The sequence below is a fragment of the Delphinus delphis genome, chromosome 18 (genome assembly GCF_949987515.2).
Source record: "Delphinus delphis chromosome 18, mDelDel1.2, whole genome shotgun sequence".
NCBI lineage: Eukaryota > Metazoa > Chordata > Mammalia > Artiodactyla > Delphinidae > Delphinus > Delphinus delphis.
This window is the reverse complement of record NC_082700.1, coordinates 65,205,479-65,222,032: the sequence shown is the minus strand read 5'-3', so window position 1 is coordinate 65,222,032 and position 16,554 is coordinate 65,205,479. Positions and strand designations below refer to the sequence as shown.

Genomic DNA, 16,554 nt, shown 5'->3' with positions numbered 1-16,554 from the left:
TCAAGACAAGAACGTAGATAGATGTTCTTGTACTTTACCTCCATATAATGTAATTTAAGACTCAGTTAATGTGATGAGCAATTTTTTCCTTTAATTCGAAAATGTATCCGACCATCCATAAAGATGACCCATGCTCTACCTCAGAGATCTCCTGCACATATCACGATGCAGTATTTGACAAAAGGCAAATAGAAAGCCACCCGGTCTCTACTGACAATGACCATGACCCCTCTTCCATTTCTAGTTCACTTGGAGAGATTTTCTAACTAAAAATACCTGCTGATCACCACCCCCAAGGAGAGGGTGCTGGAAGAACCAAAATAACTTTCTGGGGAACAAATCACAGCCATCTAAATTACTCCTCTGACAGAGTAATGGATCTTACAGATGAAAGGGGAACAGAAGGTGTCATTTATCTTGACTTCACAAGACTTGTCAAATTTTCTTGGTCTTTCCTGAAGAACACAATCATAAATAATTTAGAAAATTATGACTTAGACCTCAAAAACTTTGAGCTAGACAACCACAACCTGGGAATGGGGACTTTCAAAAACATAGTTGTCTGCATCTCTGAGGGGAGGAATGGGAAACATGAAGCAATTTATCAGGGAAATGTATTTAGCCTGGCACTACCTACAATTGATAGGAGGGACTCCTGTCTTGGATAATTCAACTTCATTTAATTCAGTAAGCATACATTTGTTTAATGGAGCTGTGATGAAGTTGAACATCGCACCGGGCATGTCAGTTATAGCGTCTGCACCTTAAGAGGTGGTTTCTGGTTCAAGCAGCTCTGCCCCCATAGACCCTGTTAAGAGTTGAATTCTGTCCCCCGAAAAGTTCAGAATTTGAATGCCTAACCCCCAGTAGCTAAGAATGTGACTATACTTTGGAGATAAGAGTCTTTAAAGAAGTAATTAAAGTATAATGAGTTGCACTCTAATCCAATATTACTGTTGTCCTTCTAGGAAATTAGAACACAGACACAGAGGGAAGATGATGTGAAAACAAAAGGAGAAGATGGCCATCTACAAGCCAAGGAGAGAGGCCTGGAATAGATCCATTTCCTTACAGTTCTCTGAAGGAACTAACCTGACCAACACCTTGGTCTTAGATTTCTAGCCTCTACAATTGTGAGGAAATAAATTTCTGTCATTTAAGCCACCCAGTCTGTGGTACTTTATTACAGCAGCCCTAGCAAATTAATACAAAGGAAGACCTATACTCAGTGAGGAAGACCTACACTCTGTGAAATAACCCAAATGCCCTTTTTTTAGAATGAAATAAAAATGTATCTTTTAGTATTGGAAATTGAGTATAGAGAATATATATAATATTTATTTATAATAGCATATATATATATAATATAATGATGAATTATTCCCCCTCAAAATTAGAAAATACTGCTCTTGATTTTCTCAAATCTGGATTTAGCTTTAGCTTTAGGAAGACCTAAATTTATAGAATTACATTTATACTTAAATTTTCAATTTATACCAGTGTGTGTGTATGTGTGTTGATCTTTTGTTTGCATTCTTGTCCAAGCACTGGCTTCCAAAGATCAGGAGTGGAAACTGAACTCCTGCAGGAAAGGCATGCAAGCCTGAACTTCTCTCCATCTTACCTTGGAAGAAAGGCTGGGCAGGTGCAGCCAAAGCTGGAATAGATTACGCGGATGCTACATTTACTGTGATTTTTGCACTAAGGTTAAACATGGTAAGCTGAATGCATGCATTTATATTTGCCTTCTCCTGAATCATGACTTTTTAAATTAAAAAAGAAAAAAAGGGCATAAATTCACAAGGATATTTCTCTTGAGAATGGAAGAGGAGACAGAATCAAGTAAGAGACGTCAAGAAAAATGTGTAAAGCAGAGCTGAAATAGAAGTCTACAGTGCGTGGGGCTCGGGGAGGGATGGAGATGGGGGCTGGACCGAGAAGAAATGAGCCAGTGAGCACTTCTGAACCCAGGCTCAGAAAACTGGAAGCCATGTGCTTCCAAGGCTCTCCCCCATCTTGAAGAAGGACTGTTTACTTCTGCTGAGGCGAAATCAGAGTGTGAACTCAGGAACAGTGAGTCCACTTGAGGATCGTGGAAGACAGGCCGAATGGAGGGACTCAGTGAAAGTCTGTTCATGAGTGGTGAGAAGCCTGGGTCCTTTCCCCACTCAGCTCCCACAATGCTAGCAGCCTGGCTTAACCCCCTCAGGAGGACGTTAGAGGGTTTCTCTCTAAGAAAAAGGACTACCTATATGAAAAAAAAAAGAGAGAGAGAAATTGACACTTGGAAGTCACCCAGCAAAAAAAGCTGACACACTTGGGGATCATCTTATAAAATTTTATTCCCTCACTATTAAGTATGAGCAAATGTCCAGACATTTGGAAAAAATCCTCCCATGTGAAAGAGGGAGGTAAAAGCAGACCATTATTTTTAAAGCACTTGGAAGGAAAAGAGATGATACAAGAAGTTTAAAAAAAACAAATGGAAAAATTCTAAGGGATGAGAAAATATCGTGATCATGAAACAAGAATTGGATGCTATAAAGAGGAGGAACATGATACTAGATATTAAAATTTTAATATCAGACATGTAAAATATTAATAGGAGAATCAGAAGACACAAGTTGAAGAAATCTCTCAGGAACTGGAAGAAAAAGTTCAAGAAACAGAAAACACAAGGGAAAATATAAGTAACTCGGAGGATTCACCTAGAAGGACTTAGGAGTGTCAACAATTGAGAAGTAGGGATTCTTGAAAAAAATAGGTAGGATATAGGAGAAATACATTCAAAGAATCAATAAAGAAAATATTCCTGTAATAAAGGACATGAGTTTCTAGATGAAATTGCCCACAAAGTGCCTACAAAGCAAGATAATTGACAAAAACTAACACCAAAACTCATCAGAAGTGAATTCCCGTTGTTTAAATCACCCAGTCTGTGGTTCTTTGTTATGGCAACTCTAACAGACTAATAGGCTTGGGAACTGCGTCATGTCACTTGTTCTATCAAGGGCATGAATCCAGGACACATCCTTGCAGCTAGGCAGAGATTCAGTTGAAGGGAATTGCCACTGTCAGTCATCTTGGGAAGAAGGTAAATCCTGGTGCAGGCAACGAGCAGCCCTTGAAACACATAAGGGAGAAGAGACTTCTTCTGATTTGAGTTCTAAAGGATTTGGGAGACGGGGGAAATGATGGCATTCGGGCCTGGACTCTTACGTTCTGAAAACACTTGCAGTATTCCTAGTAACAAAGTGAGCTACCTGCCGTCAGTGCATGTGGAAGCAGAAAGGGAGCTGACCCAGTAGAAATTCTCAGATTTGGAGAGAGGGGGTCCCTTCTTTTCAAAGTTACAAGCTACTCTCTGGTGGTGTACTTTCATTTTCCCTAAGCATTCAGTAAACTGCTCCTGAAGTTCATAGCTGTTCTTGTTGCAAACAGAGATCTGCTCCCAGGTATAGTAGGCCCAGCCAAGGGACAGTCAAAGAGTGGTCGACCCCCAAGGAAGACAGCTGTGCTCAGCAGAAAGCACTTATAAGATCTTTGGCTGCATAAACGACACAACATTTTCCATTTCTGTTAGCTGCGCTTTACCCACTCGGTACAACAGACTTTCAAGCATCAGTGGATTATTCAAAGGCTTGAGAAAATATTTGATTACCTGAAACAAAAATCTGATTCAAATGTAGAAATAGAACAGTTCAATATTTTATTTAATGAGCCAAATCTCTAAACCTCCTCCATCTGTACCCATATATGCGACTTCTACCCAGCAACCATAGACAGCTCTCCCTACATGGATCTAGGATCAATGCTCCACTTGTGTACTGGATACTATTCCCTGTCTGGAAGTTCCTTTCTCTCTAGGATCACCATTTCTCTCACTTCCCTCTTCTACGGAATTATTTCCACTAGTATAGTCTTGTTGTAAGACCTCATTGCTTAAAAAAATGTACTCTTGATATCACAGTCCCCTCTGCTATCACCCAGCTCTCTGTTCCCCTTTATATTAAACTCCCGGAAAAAGATGTCTATATTCACTCATTTGGCTTTTCATCCACCATTCTCTCTTGAATTTACCTCAAATAGACCTTGTCCCTATTACACCACTAAAAATGACTTTGCCAGGGTCAACAAGGACGTCTTTCTGCTCAACCTCTAAACACAGCTGGCGGCTCCCATGTTTTTAAAGCATTTTCTTTATTTGGTTTCCAGGACACCACGTTCTCCCAATATTTTCTATTTCGTCTCTGACCTCACTTCTTCTGAGTCTTCTTTGCTGGCTCATTCCCCTCTTTTCAGACCTCAAAATGCCAGAGTGCCCCAAGGGCTCAGTTCTTTCTATATTAACTTCACTTGCTACATTTACTCCTTAGTTGATCTCATACAATCCCATAGCTTTGAAAATAATCCCTAAAGTGATGGCTCTCAAATTTAAATTTCTAGCCTCAATTTGTCTTCCCAACCCCACAATGGTGTACTCTATGACACTTAAGGCTCAAATCTCTATCCCTCCTCTCAGCCCCACTCCACTCCCCTATCTTAAGTTACTGCAGCACCATTGGCTGAGTCAATAGAACGGCTACGATGACAATTTCCTACTACTTTTGTCTTAAAACGAAAGGTCTTTATTATGTACCTCTCTTATTAGAGAATTTTTAATATTTTTAAAATAATATCACTTTCAGGGCAGGATCCAGAACAAAATAGTGATATGAATATCATTTTTTTAAGTGTTTTTAAAGTGACACTTAAAAAAGTTTTTAAACTTTTTTTAAAGTTTTTAAAGTGTTTTTAAAGTGACAAATTAAGTGTTTTTAAAGTGACACATTTCTTTAAGTGACAAAAGGTTACTTCTATCCAAGTAGAACAAAGTTGGAGAGCCATCAAATCATGCATGTCCTCTGGTTACCAACTCTCCAGAGACGGAATAAGAAGATACAGGCTTAAACTACCGCTGGAGAGACGAAGAGAGGCATGAGAGGGAGCTTTCTGGATGTGACCCCAGAGGGGTCCTGGCTAGAAATGGGCCACTAGAGAAGGGAGACACGTTATCCCTCCAGGTCCCCATCTGGAGCTTTCCTGGCGTAGGCAAACTCAGTAGCCATACAGGGTTTACACCCAAGGAGGTTTTCACATATGTATGCCTCCAGCTTATTTTATTTTATTTTATTTTAATACATAATGCCCTTCAAGTTTCCTTGGAAGTCTACTGCAAATAACAGGTTTTAGCACATCAGGTGATACGTTGCTTCCTGAAGCATTTAAATTAATTTTCTATTACCAGTGCAAACGTGTACCTTCCAATTTACCCACTGCACAATAAAACCTAATTTAAAGCAATTAATGTTCATTAATGGCCCCATCTGCATGCTTATCGCTTTATCCTTAAATACTTGAGACACGGTATCCGTATTTTAGAGCTCACTTCTTATCAGCAAGCATTCTTATCCTCGAGGGTAAATGTAAGACTAATGTGGCAGTATCTCATATCTATAAGAAAACCACATTGCCTTTTTTTTTCCCCTGGAAAAAGCTAGACGATCAAGGTAAATATGCATTATACCAAATGTAGCTAATAAAAAAAAAAAAGAAAAAGAGGGTTTGTAATGGTGTGCTTAGCTCCCTCCACTATGTTTTCTTTTTTTTCCCTAGAACTGGTGTGGCACAGCAGTACAGGAAGTGCTCTCCGGCCAGTCCTGAGAGGATTTTGCCAGGAATGGGTGGAATGCAGCAGCAGCGCCATGAGGTTTTCCTGCCTCGCCCCCTTCAGTAGATCAATGCCTTGTAGGGAAAGGGCAGGTAGGGGGATCTTCTGACATCACAGGGCATTCTGAGCATGCGCGTTAGCAGCTGCCAGGCCTTGCTTTACCACTTGTTAGTTGCTTTAGTTGTGTAACTGGAGGACACTAGCTAAACTTTCTGAACATCTGTTTTCTCAGCCTGACTGATCAGGTTTTTCTCAGGACTGAAGAAGAGAGTATGCTAAAAGATAAAATCATATCGTGATTAAGAGGGTAGTCTCCACCGGTCCAGACTTCCTGAGTTCAGCTACCGGCTTTACCTCTCTCCTGCCTCGGTTTTCTCATCTACAAAATGGGCATCATAACAGTATCTATCTTAAAGGGTTCCTGTAAAAATTAAGATGAGTTAATATCTATAAATAGCTCAAAATAGAGCTTGGCAAATAGTAAAGTCTCGGTGAACATCGGGAAAAAACAAAAACTGTAGATGCTTCGGAAACCACAGCTATTTTTATTAAAGGCTTTTCCCTAAAGTCACAGTCTGTGGTGCTAAAATGTGACTTCTGGGCTTAGAGACAAGAATCCTGGCACAAGGGAACATGCAGGTGGCTGGTCTCACACCCCACCCCGTCTTAGAGGAAGGCAGAGTAAGTACCTCTTCTGTGACACTATTATGTCTTAAAGTCCTGACAGCCAATTGCATATGTAATTCTTGAAAGAGAGAGAGAAGGCAAAAACAGAAAAAAAGTTAAAAGTAAATAATATGTTTACACCATTGTAAGAAAAAAAGCAAATGAGTTTGGATGGGATTATTTTTTAATCCTGTTGCTTAACCAAGATAACCCATCTGATTTCTCTACTCCTAAAAAAAAAAAAAAAGAAAGAAAAGTTAATAAACGTTCCCACACATGTGATTTCAATGCAGTTTACATTTACGAGTCATTATCATTTTGGTGGAAGGCAAAAAAACGATGTTCAGCTTCTACTGGAGGGGCAGATGGAGATGGAGTTTAGGAAGTTGACACACTAGCTGACAGAGATGAGTAAAATTTACGTTCCAACCCACCTAATGGCAAGCAATTATCTCTGAACTAGGATAACAAATGCGCTTTTTTATCCTCAAAAAGTTGACATGCATTATAGAAATTTCCAGAAGGCGTATTTTCTGTAAAGAAGCAACTGCTTCTGTATTCGGCATTTAGTACAAGAGTTTAATTGGATGCTGACCCTTTCAGAAGATTTTATGACAAGTTAAAGTTAGATATTAAGAGAATAGAAAAATCTACCTGAAGTTGTCTGCTACTTTCTATTATCTATTCCTCTGTTTAAATATTGCCTTACAAATGTACTTTTACTACATATTCAATACGATTGACAGATTTTGCCTTTAGCAAAATACAAATTGTTTTATGCACAACTATTTTATGAGTATCACAAATAAAAGTGGGAATTCGGTGTTTATCGTGGTTTAAAAGACCATCTTAGCATGAGAAAGACATTTTTGATTCCATGATTAGTTGACATCCTACATAACAAAAAAATTGGCAAATACAGTGGTGTAAGTTATCATAGGTGACATTATAGAATTAAAATGTATTGATATAAACGTTAAGACAATTTAAATGTCTTATAGTGTGAATTTTGACTCCTAAGTTTATTCTACATAAAAAAGCAACCAAAGTAGATGCAGTGTCCTATCTACAAATTACATACCTTGAAACAGGATGAAATGACTTTCGTTTACTTATTTTCATGAAGGCATAAAATATAGCTACTACATGATAAAAAGTAAGATTTTGAAAATTAAGTTACACAGAAAGACCAGAAATATGCATCCACCGACTGTTAGAAATGGAAATGACCATAGTTATTGTCTAGTTCAAATCCCTTATATTAGAAATAAGGGAGCTGAAGCTAAAAATATTGCCGTAACATTATAACTGTGGTGATGGTAAAGAAAAAATGAAAATATCTTCAGCCCTTTGAAAATTAACCATAGCTCTATTTTAACAGTATTAAAATCTTAATTTAGCAAATATACTGGAAAGAAAGGCATACCAGAAAAAAAAATCAGCATGAAGGTGATCTAGTCCAATGAATTGATGATAGTCCTGTCAGATCAAAGGAAAGTGTGAAAGAAAGGAATAGGAAGAAAAGAAATAACATTGAGTACTTGCTATATAACAATATCACATTAACATAACTTATTCAAAAGACTGAGTTTAAAATGTCTTAACACTTACTAGTCAGTGTCCTTGAGTGATTCAAGCCCTATCAATCTCTGATCCCACATTTCAAAGCGAAGGAAATAATGCCTAGAACGATGTGAGGACTACACAAGAGATGTCTGTTAGGCATTAAATTATCCATGCAGAATAGAAAGACCATCCTGTACTCTTGGATTCTCAGAATGGTTCTATCACTTAATGCTCATAACCATACCATGGCATAAAGTTAGTGGCAGAACTGGGATTCAAATCAGGCCTGTCTAGTCCCAAAGCCAAGCAATACTCATGTATTTGGCCTCAAGATATCTGTACATTTCTCTGCTGGGAATTCTTCCTCCACTCCCCTCTCCTAAATCTTCAACTGCCTGTTAAATCCTATTCATCCTTTACAGTTCATTTTAAATATAACTTTTTCAGTAAACTTTGCCTGGAGCTTCTATTACATGTTCTCTTAGTATTCTCTCATTTTTCCTTGGTTGTATTAATTAATAATTAAAGTTGTTAATTCATCTTCCAATTATTTTTAACTACTGTTTCTCTACTAGACCGTCAGCTCAAGCAGGGGCCATTTCTTTCTTTCCGACCATCATGTCTCCCATCCCTAGGAGGGCACCTGACACAATGCAGGCATTCAATAAAAATTTGTTGGATACATCAATTAATGATAAGTGAAGACTGAAAAAGAGTTTTGGGTTGGCAAATAGTTTTGTTTGGTTTTATTTATGGCCGTGCTTCACGGCTTGCAGAATCTCAGTTCCCTGATCAGGGACTGAACCCGGGCCACAGCGATGAAAGCCCGGAATCCTAACCACTAGGCCGCCAGAGATCTCCCTGGTTTTATTTGTTAATGACAGAATGTTAATAAGATCCCTGAGGATTTCAAAGAACTTGATCCAGGGCATGGAAGCAAGAGCTGCCCGAGAAAAGGAGGAGGAACAGTTCTGACACTGTGATAGGAAAGACAACTGTAAGATCATTGTAGATGCAGAAATATTTTCAAAGGAGATCCCTTCATAGACATTCTACTCGGTAGAGGGTGGTATTTACATGTGAGAATGAGTGACTGAAAGGAGATGGGGTTCTGAAGAGCTTAGTGAAGAGAACGGAAGAAGGTAATAAATGAGAGTCCAGAGCTGCCAGAAAGCATCGAGCATTCAGCCAAAGTTAGATTATGAAGGCTTAGCCTTGCCAAGCTACACTGACTCGGGTGGCATTTCCTGCTGCATGGCTCAGCAACCAGGGTCTTGAAGACAGATGGTTAGACTCAGTGTAAAGATGATGATGATGGTGATGACAACATTGATTCACTGTTAACTCCGTCAAGGACTGTGTAAAGCAGTTTCTATGAATTGCTTCATTTCTTACACACACAAAGAATGCTGTGTACATCCATTTGTTTACAAATGAGAATGCTGAGACTTCTTTTTTACACAGTTTTATTAAGGTATTTTTACATGCTATAAAATTCACCCATTGCATATGTAGAATTAAATGATTTTTTATACATTTATACAGTTGGCAATTATCACCACAAGGCAGTTTTAGACCATTTCCATAACTCTAAAAAATTCCCTTGAGCCTGTTTGCACTCAATCCTGCTTTAACCCCCAAACACAGGCAACCACTGATGCACTATCTGTCTCAATAAATTTGCGTTTTCTGGACATCTTATATAAACGGAATCAAAGAATATACAGATTTGGTTTTTTGTGTGGCTTCTTTCACTTAGGATAATGATTTTGTGGTTCATTCATGCTGTAGTATGTACTGGTATTTTGTTCCTTTTTTATTGCTGAATAGCAATTATATGGCTACACCACATTTTGAAATTCACAGGCATTTTAATTGTTTCCAGTTTTGGACCATTATGAGTAATACTGCTGTGAACATTCACTTACAATTCCTTGTGTGAACATATATTTTTACTTCTCTTGTGTAGATTCCCAGGAGTGGAATTTGGAATTACAACGCTGTGTGATAAGGTTACGTCAGTTTTTAGGAAACTGTCAAAACGTTGTTCAAAGTAGATGTACCGTTGTGTATCCCCACCAGAAAGGCATGTGTCAAATGTGCTTTCTGTGTCTATTGAGATGGTCACGTGGTTTCTGCTGTTGATTCTATTTATGTGGTTATTACATTGGTTGATATTCAGATGTAAAACCAACTTTGCATTCCTACGATAAATCCCACATGCTCATGGTACATAATCCTTTTTATATGCTGCTGAATTTGTTTTGTTAATATTTGTTAAGGAGTTTGCATGTATCTTTTTTTTTTTTGCGGTACGCGGGCCTCTCGCTGTTGTGGCCTCTCCCGCTGTGGAGCACAGGCTCTGGACGCGCAGGCTCAGCGGCCATGGCTCATGGGCCCAGCCGCTCCGTGGCATGTGGGATCCTCCCGGACCGGGGCACGAACCTGTGTCCCCTGCATCGGCAGGCGGACTCTCAACCACTGCGCCACCAGGGAAGCCCAGTGTGCATCTAACTTTACAAGGGATGTTGGTCTGTCGTTTTCTTGTGATGTTTTTATATGGCTTTGGTATCAGGGTAATTCTGGCCCGAAAAAAAAATGAGAAGTGTTCCCTCTTCATCCATTTTCTCAGTTTATAAAAACTGATATTTCTTCTTTAAATATTTGATAGAATGCACTAATTAAGACATGAGAGAACATGGGCTTTTGTTTGTGGGAAGATTTTAAATTACTAATTAGATTTCTTGTTCTGGTCTCAAGATTTTCTATTTCTTCTTGAGTCCATTTTGGTAATTTGTAAACACAATTTTCTGCTCTAATCGTTATTATTTCCTTCCTTCTGATTACTTTGGATTTGGTTTGCTCTTTTCTAGTTTTTTAAAGGTGAAAGCTTAGGTTATTGGGATTGGAAACTCTTTTTTGGTGTCATAAGCATTTAGAGTTATAAATTTCCCTCTATGCATTGCTTTAGTTGCATTCCATAATTTTCATCTGTTTTTTTTTTAGTTTTCATTCAACTCAGAACAACTTTTGATCCCCTTTTGGTTTCTTCTTTGACCCATGGGTTATTTAGAAGTGTATTTGTACCCAAATATTCGGCACAGATTCCCTTCTATTGTGGATCTCCAATTTAACTTTTTTGTGGTCAGAAAACAACAATTGCATGATTTTAGTTTTTAAAAAATGTACTGAGAATTATTGCAGAGCTCATCCTATAGTCTATTCTGAAGAATATTTCATTCTAAAAATGTGTATTCTGCAGTCCTTGAGTGAAATGTGCAATAATGTCAATTAAGTAACATTGGTTGATAATGTTGTTCAGTCTTTTATACCCTTGCTGATTTTCTGTTGAGTTACCTGTTATATCAATTATTGAAGTGGAGTGCTGAAATCCCCAACTATTACTTCTTTAATTGTCTATTTCTCCTTTCAATTCTGTTAGTTTCTGCTTCAAGCATTTGGGTTTCTGTTATAAGGTGCATATACATTTATAATTGTTATACCTTTCTGATGTATTGACCCTTTTAACATTATGAAATATCTCCCTTTGTTTCTAATAATATTAATATATGAAGGTTTATTTTGCTTTATATTAATATAACTACTCCAGATCCATTATTGTTACTGTTTCATGGTATATCTTTTTCCAGCCTTTACTTTAAAGCTATTTGTGTTTTTGCACCTAAGTTGCATCTCTTCTAGACAGCATATAGACATCACAAAATGCCAAAGAAAACTTGATTTATTTCTCCTTACTTAGCACCTTAAGTGTTTAAATTACGAAGCTAATAAAGACACCATCTACCCTAACCAAGCAATTGTAAGACTAGGTAATGAGATACAGAAATTTCAACACTGTATTCTTAGGAAAGTTTGCACACATTTTCTTTTAGGTAACTCTGAAATTTGGAATTAAATGTTTAACTCTTCTGGGAGACCAGAGATGGATGACTTTGAGTTTCTAGTCACTTTTTGTCTTCTTTCACTGTGGTTTTGATGACTTCAGATACCCTATTAGTTCTAAGGATACAAGGAAAACTTAAAAACATTTCACTATTTATACTAATATTCCTTCACTGAAATTGAAGGAGAATGCAACTTTTTCTTATTGCTCACAATATTATCAACCAGGTAAGCGACTGATGGCAATAGAGCAGGTCTTTCACTTTTATCCTTAACGATTTCATGACTCTTCATAACCTGCCAGTTATGACTCTTTGCTTCTTTACAGCCAACATCACACGTAGATACTTTGTCTTCTTGCTCCCAGTAACACATACTCTTCTCCCAAAGTCTGTGCTTTCAAAATACACGTAATAATATATTGTATTCTCTGTGAATCCAATTGCATCCAATTTCTATCATTCAAGTTTTAGAAAATAACACTGTTTCCATGTCACTTGGGTTATTATTTCCATGGGCTGACATACAACAGCAGGACACTGAGTTGACTATCATGTCCCAGGGCTGGGACTAGCACACTGAATAAATCCATTTTTCTCTGAACCTCAGGAGGGTGGGACTGAGAGCTGTCCAATGAGCTGAGTGTGAGGAGAAATATCTTGGAATGAGCAGAGGCAGACACATCTCTGTTGAGCTCCACCTTGTGCAAGCTGAAGATGTCAAGGTCATCACGTCTCCTACAGACCATTCTAGAATGTCTAAGAGGACCATCCTTCTGCAGTGTCATTGCTGAAATTGCTAGTGTCCAAGCAATGCATAATTATTATTATTTTTATTATTATTTTTTGTGGTACGCGGGCCTCTCACTGTTGTGGCCTCTCCCGTTGCGGAGCACAGGCTCCGGATGCGCAGGCACAGCGGCCATGGCTCACGGGCCCAGCCGCTCCGCGGCACGTGGGATCTTCCCAGACCGGGGCACGAACCTGCGTCCCCAGCATCAGCAGGTGGACTCTCAACCACTGCGCCACCTGGGAAACCCAACACATAATTATTTGACTCCGACCATCCTAAATGTATGGACTGTTTTATTCTCATCATTTCCCTAGGTCTTTGAATTTATGTCTGAGACACCTTCATTCGTTTTTGCAATCTAGGCTGCCAAGTCTACCTACCACGCCTCATCAGGTGGATGAAAAGGAGCACAAAGCTCCTCTTGAAACTTCAAAATCATTTATTTGATTAACCCAACAATTACAGATTTAGGAGGGCTCCAATTTTGGAGATAGGGCAAGTACTTAATACTTAAAAGGTTACTACAATTTAAAGTTCCTGAAGACTGGAGATCTCTCCTGAATTAGAGGCTTGTCCCAGATAAGGTCTGTTTTCTTATGAACAGGCTAAAATGATTTTATGTCTGTCAACTAAGCTAACATGATTTTGTTTGTCGAACATTTATTATTTATCAATAACAAAAACGTTTTTATAACAATTTACATTTTTGAAAGCACTTGTCCATTAATAGGCTTTATTCTTATAATATTTCTGGAGGTAAGTGTTATTATACCCAAATTACAGCTGAGACCTATTCTGCACAGTTAATAAGGGGCAGAATCTTGATTGGAATTCAGTTCTTCTGATGCTGTATTAATATACTTCACACTATACAACAGAGGTTCTCTTCATTAAAAATTTAATTCCCTTGCTAGCCTTACTGCACTTGTATGGAACAAGGGTACATAATGGTTCAGTACATGTAAGAAAAAAAATTTAATAATTGAGTTCAAAAGCCATAAGGGATTAAGTAAATTTCAGTGCATCTATAAATTAAATCCTGTCCATTGAAAGGTACTGTGTTGAATATCATTATCATGAGACTATAACCATAATATACAAGCAGAAAAAATTTACAAAAGACTGTGTGTAAACAGAATGGATAGTCCAGAAAGAGACGCACACATATAGAGTAAACTGCCTTATGACAAAGATGCCAAATATTCAGGAGGAAAAGAATTTATTTTCCATAAATGGTTATGGAGCCACTGGGTATCTCTATGAGAAAAAAAAGAACTTTGTGTCAGTATTTCACATCATACTTAAAAATTAACATGAAATGGACCTTGAACCTAAGTATGAAAGAAAAAACTCACAAAATTTCTAGAAGAAAACAAAGAATATTTTCATACTTTAGGGTAGAAAATTATTTCTTAATTAGTACAAAAATTAATATACATCAAAGAAAAAATGAGAAATTGTATTGCATTAAATTTAAGGATTAATTTCTCAAAAGACACCAGGAAGAGAATGAAGAAAATAATCCAAGAATGAGAGGAGATAGTTATACAGTTGGTCCTGGGTATCCACAGGGGATCTGTATCAGGACCCTCCGCAGATATCAGAGTCGGCAGATGCTCAAGTCCGTTAAACAGCCAAAGAACAGTCAGCGCTCCGTATCTCATGGATGTGGAGGGCCAACTCTAATACATCTATCCAACAAAAAAGCTTATACATAGTATATCTCAGAAATTCCTTCACGCTAATAAGGAAAAGACAAAGAAACCAATTTTTAAAATTGAACAAAAGATTTAAACAGGCACTATATAAAAGGGAATACCTAAGTGACACATTAGCAAAAATCAATAGAATCGTCAGTGTAATGCAAATTAAAATAACTATGCAATACCACTACATCCTCTTTAGAATAGCTAAACCCAAAAGACTGATAATACCACTTGTTGTCAAGAATGTGGAATAACTGGAACATTCATAGCTTGCCGAAGGAAAACTAAACTGGTGCAACAACTTTAGAAAACTGTTGCCATTACCTACTAAAGCAACATATACCTTTACCCTATGATCCAACGATCACACCCCTAGGCATACACCCAAGAGAAACAAGTGCATGTGTCTATCAAAAGACATATGCAAGCATATCCACAGAAGCCTTATTCATAATGGCCAGAAACTGGAAACAACCCAAATAATATCAATAGAAGAAGAGAGAAGTAAATCGTGGTACAGAATAGAACAGTAGACAGGATTAAAATTTAACAAGTTAATGATGGATGAACTAATAAGCATAAATCTCATAGACATTTTGTTGAGGAGCCAGATGCCAAAAAAGGTTCATACGGTCTGATTCCATTTATACGAACAGCAGGAACAGGCATCCTATTGATAATGTTGACATGGATGTGGGTGACAGTTATATGTAACTACAAAGTCAGGCGTCGCTTCAGCTTCAATGTACCTCCTTATGGCCAGTGCCTCTTAGTTTTTATTCTGTAAAAGTCTGACTTCAGCTACTAGCTAAGGTGTGCTGTTTTTCCTTCCCAACTGCTTTGATGGTAATTTTGAACAGAACTTTCCCATCTTCCTCCCTTCACTTCTTTTTTCACATCTACAGACAGGTAAGAGTCTAAAAGATTACACTGAATACTTTTGGTGTTGGCGTGACCATTGCCAGGCGGCTTCTTCATGAAAGCTCTTTCTGCAAAAGTCACCAATAGCATCTTTAAACCTCCAGCACTCACAGCAAAGCACTTTTCAAACTTCTAAGACATTTCTTTTGAAATAATGATAACAGGATACATCTGGGCACACTGTTCCTGTATTAACATCTTAAAAGTGAGAGTTCTAGATAATGTCTTTTTCTTTTTCTTTTTAACATAATCCTTATTATGTTTGTAACGTTGCTTTGCAATAACTAAAAATAAGGGAAGAACATGTATTTTTGTTTGTGCTGAATAAACATTAGAGCTGGTTGGAGTCTACTTTTCTTCTTTTCTTGGCCACACTAATGCAATTAGTGTGGCCACTTGAGGTATGTCTCAAAAAAACACAGAGACACATGCATTTTTCTCTCTCGCTCTGTCTCTCTCTCTCACTCACACACACACACACACACACACGAAGGAAGTCAGAATACTCCATTTTGCCATGAAACATCTAGGTTTGGACAACTGGCACCCAGCGGAAAGGCATCCCAAATGTGGCTTTAAAGCAACCATGAGACTGTTTTAGGCATAATATACACAGAACCAATCTGTTTGCTCTGAAATTTAAGGTTTAGAACTCACACAAAGCTTGACGCACGGACATCAGTCCTAGTTTCTGAGTACCTCCAGTTTGTGGGAGAATCTAACCAGGATTTGTGATTGAAATAAAATGACATTTCCCTTAATAAAGGAAAGGGTATGTGACATAATTGGGATTCTGTAAAACATCCTGAGAAATCATGGATGGAAAGCACTATTGGGGAATAAATCACTAATTGCATTAGTGTTCTGCTCTGCTCAACTTAGCATATAACTTTAAACTATACCTGGCATCTAGGTCCATGACCGTAATTGACTTTCCTTGCATTTAAAAAATATTCACATGAATTATTTTTAACAATGCTTTTTTCAGATGTTCAAAGATAATCTTCATAATTCCCTTAGTTTATGAATAAAGACACAGAAATATTAATAAACTATGCTCAGCCCACTCCTTTGTTCTTGAGATGCAGGATCTCCTCTCAGAAGATGTAGAGAGAACTGAGCAGCCCGACAGAAGGTTGACAAGTACACAAGGTTAGGAGACACATCTCTACTCTTTATCACACTGTGGTCTGACTGTCTCGCCATTTTTCCCCAGCCATCCCCACCCAACTTCCGGGGACAAAATACACATCTGGTCAGTATGGAGGGAGCATGAGCTGTGGGTTTTGG

The 16,554-nt window shown here is 38.0% G+C and overlaps 1 protein-coding gene and 1 pseudogene across 1 annotated transcript in view; both read right to left on the bottom strand.

Annotated features, from left to right (window-relative positions):
* The window catches only part of HS6ST3 (heparan sulfate 6-O-sulfotransferase 3), a 652,720-nt gene that overhangs the window by 140,153 nt on the left and 496,013 nt on the right, over positions 1-16,554 (bottom strand). The gene's annotated exons all lie outside the window — the stretch shown is intronic.
* Positions 11,825-12,616, bottom strand: LOC132413963 (ubiquitin-conjugating enzyme E2 variant 3 pseudogene; annotated as a pseudogene).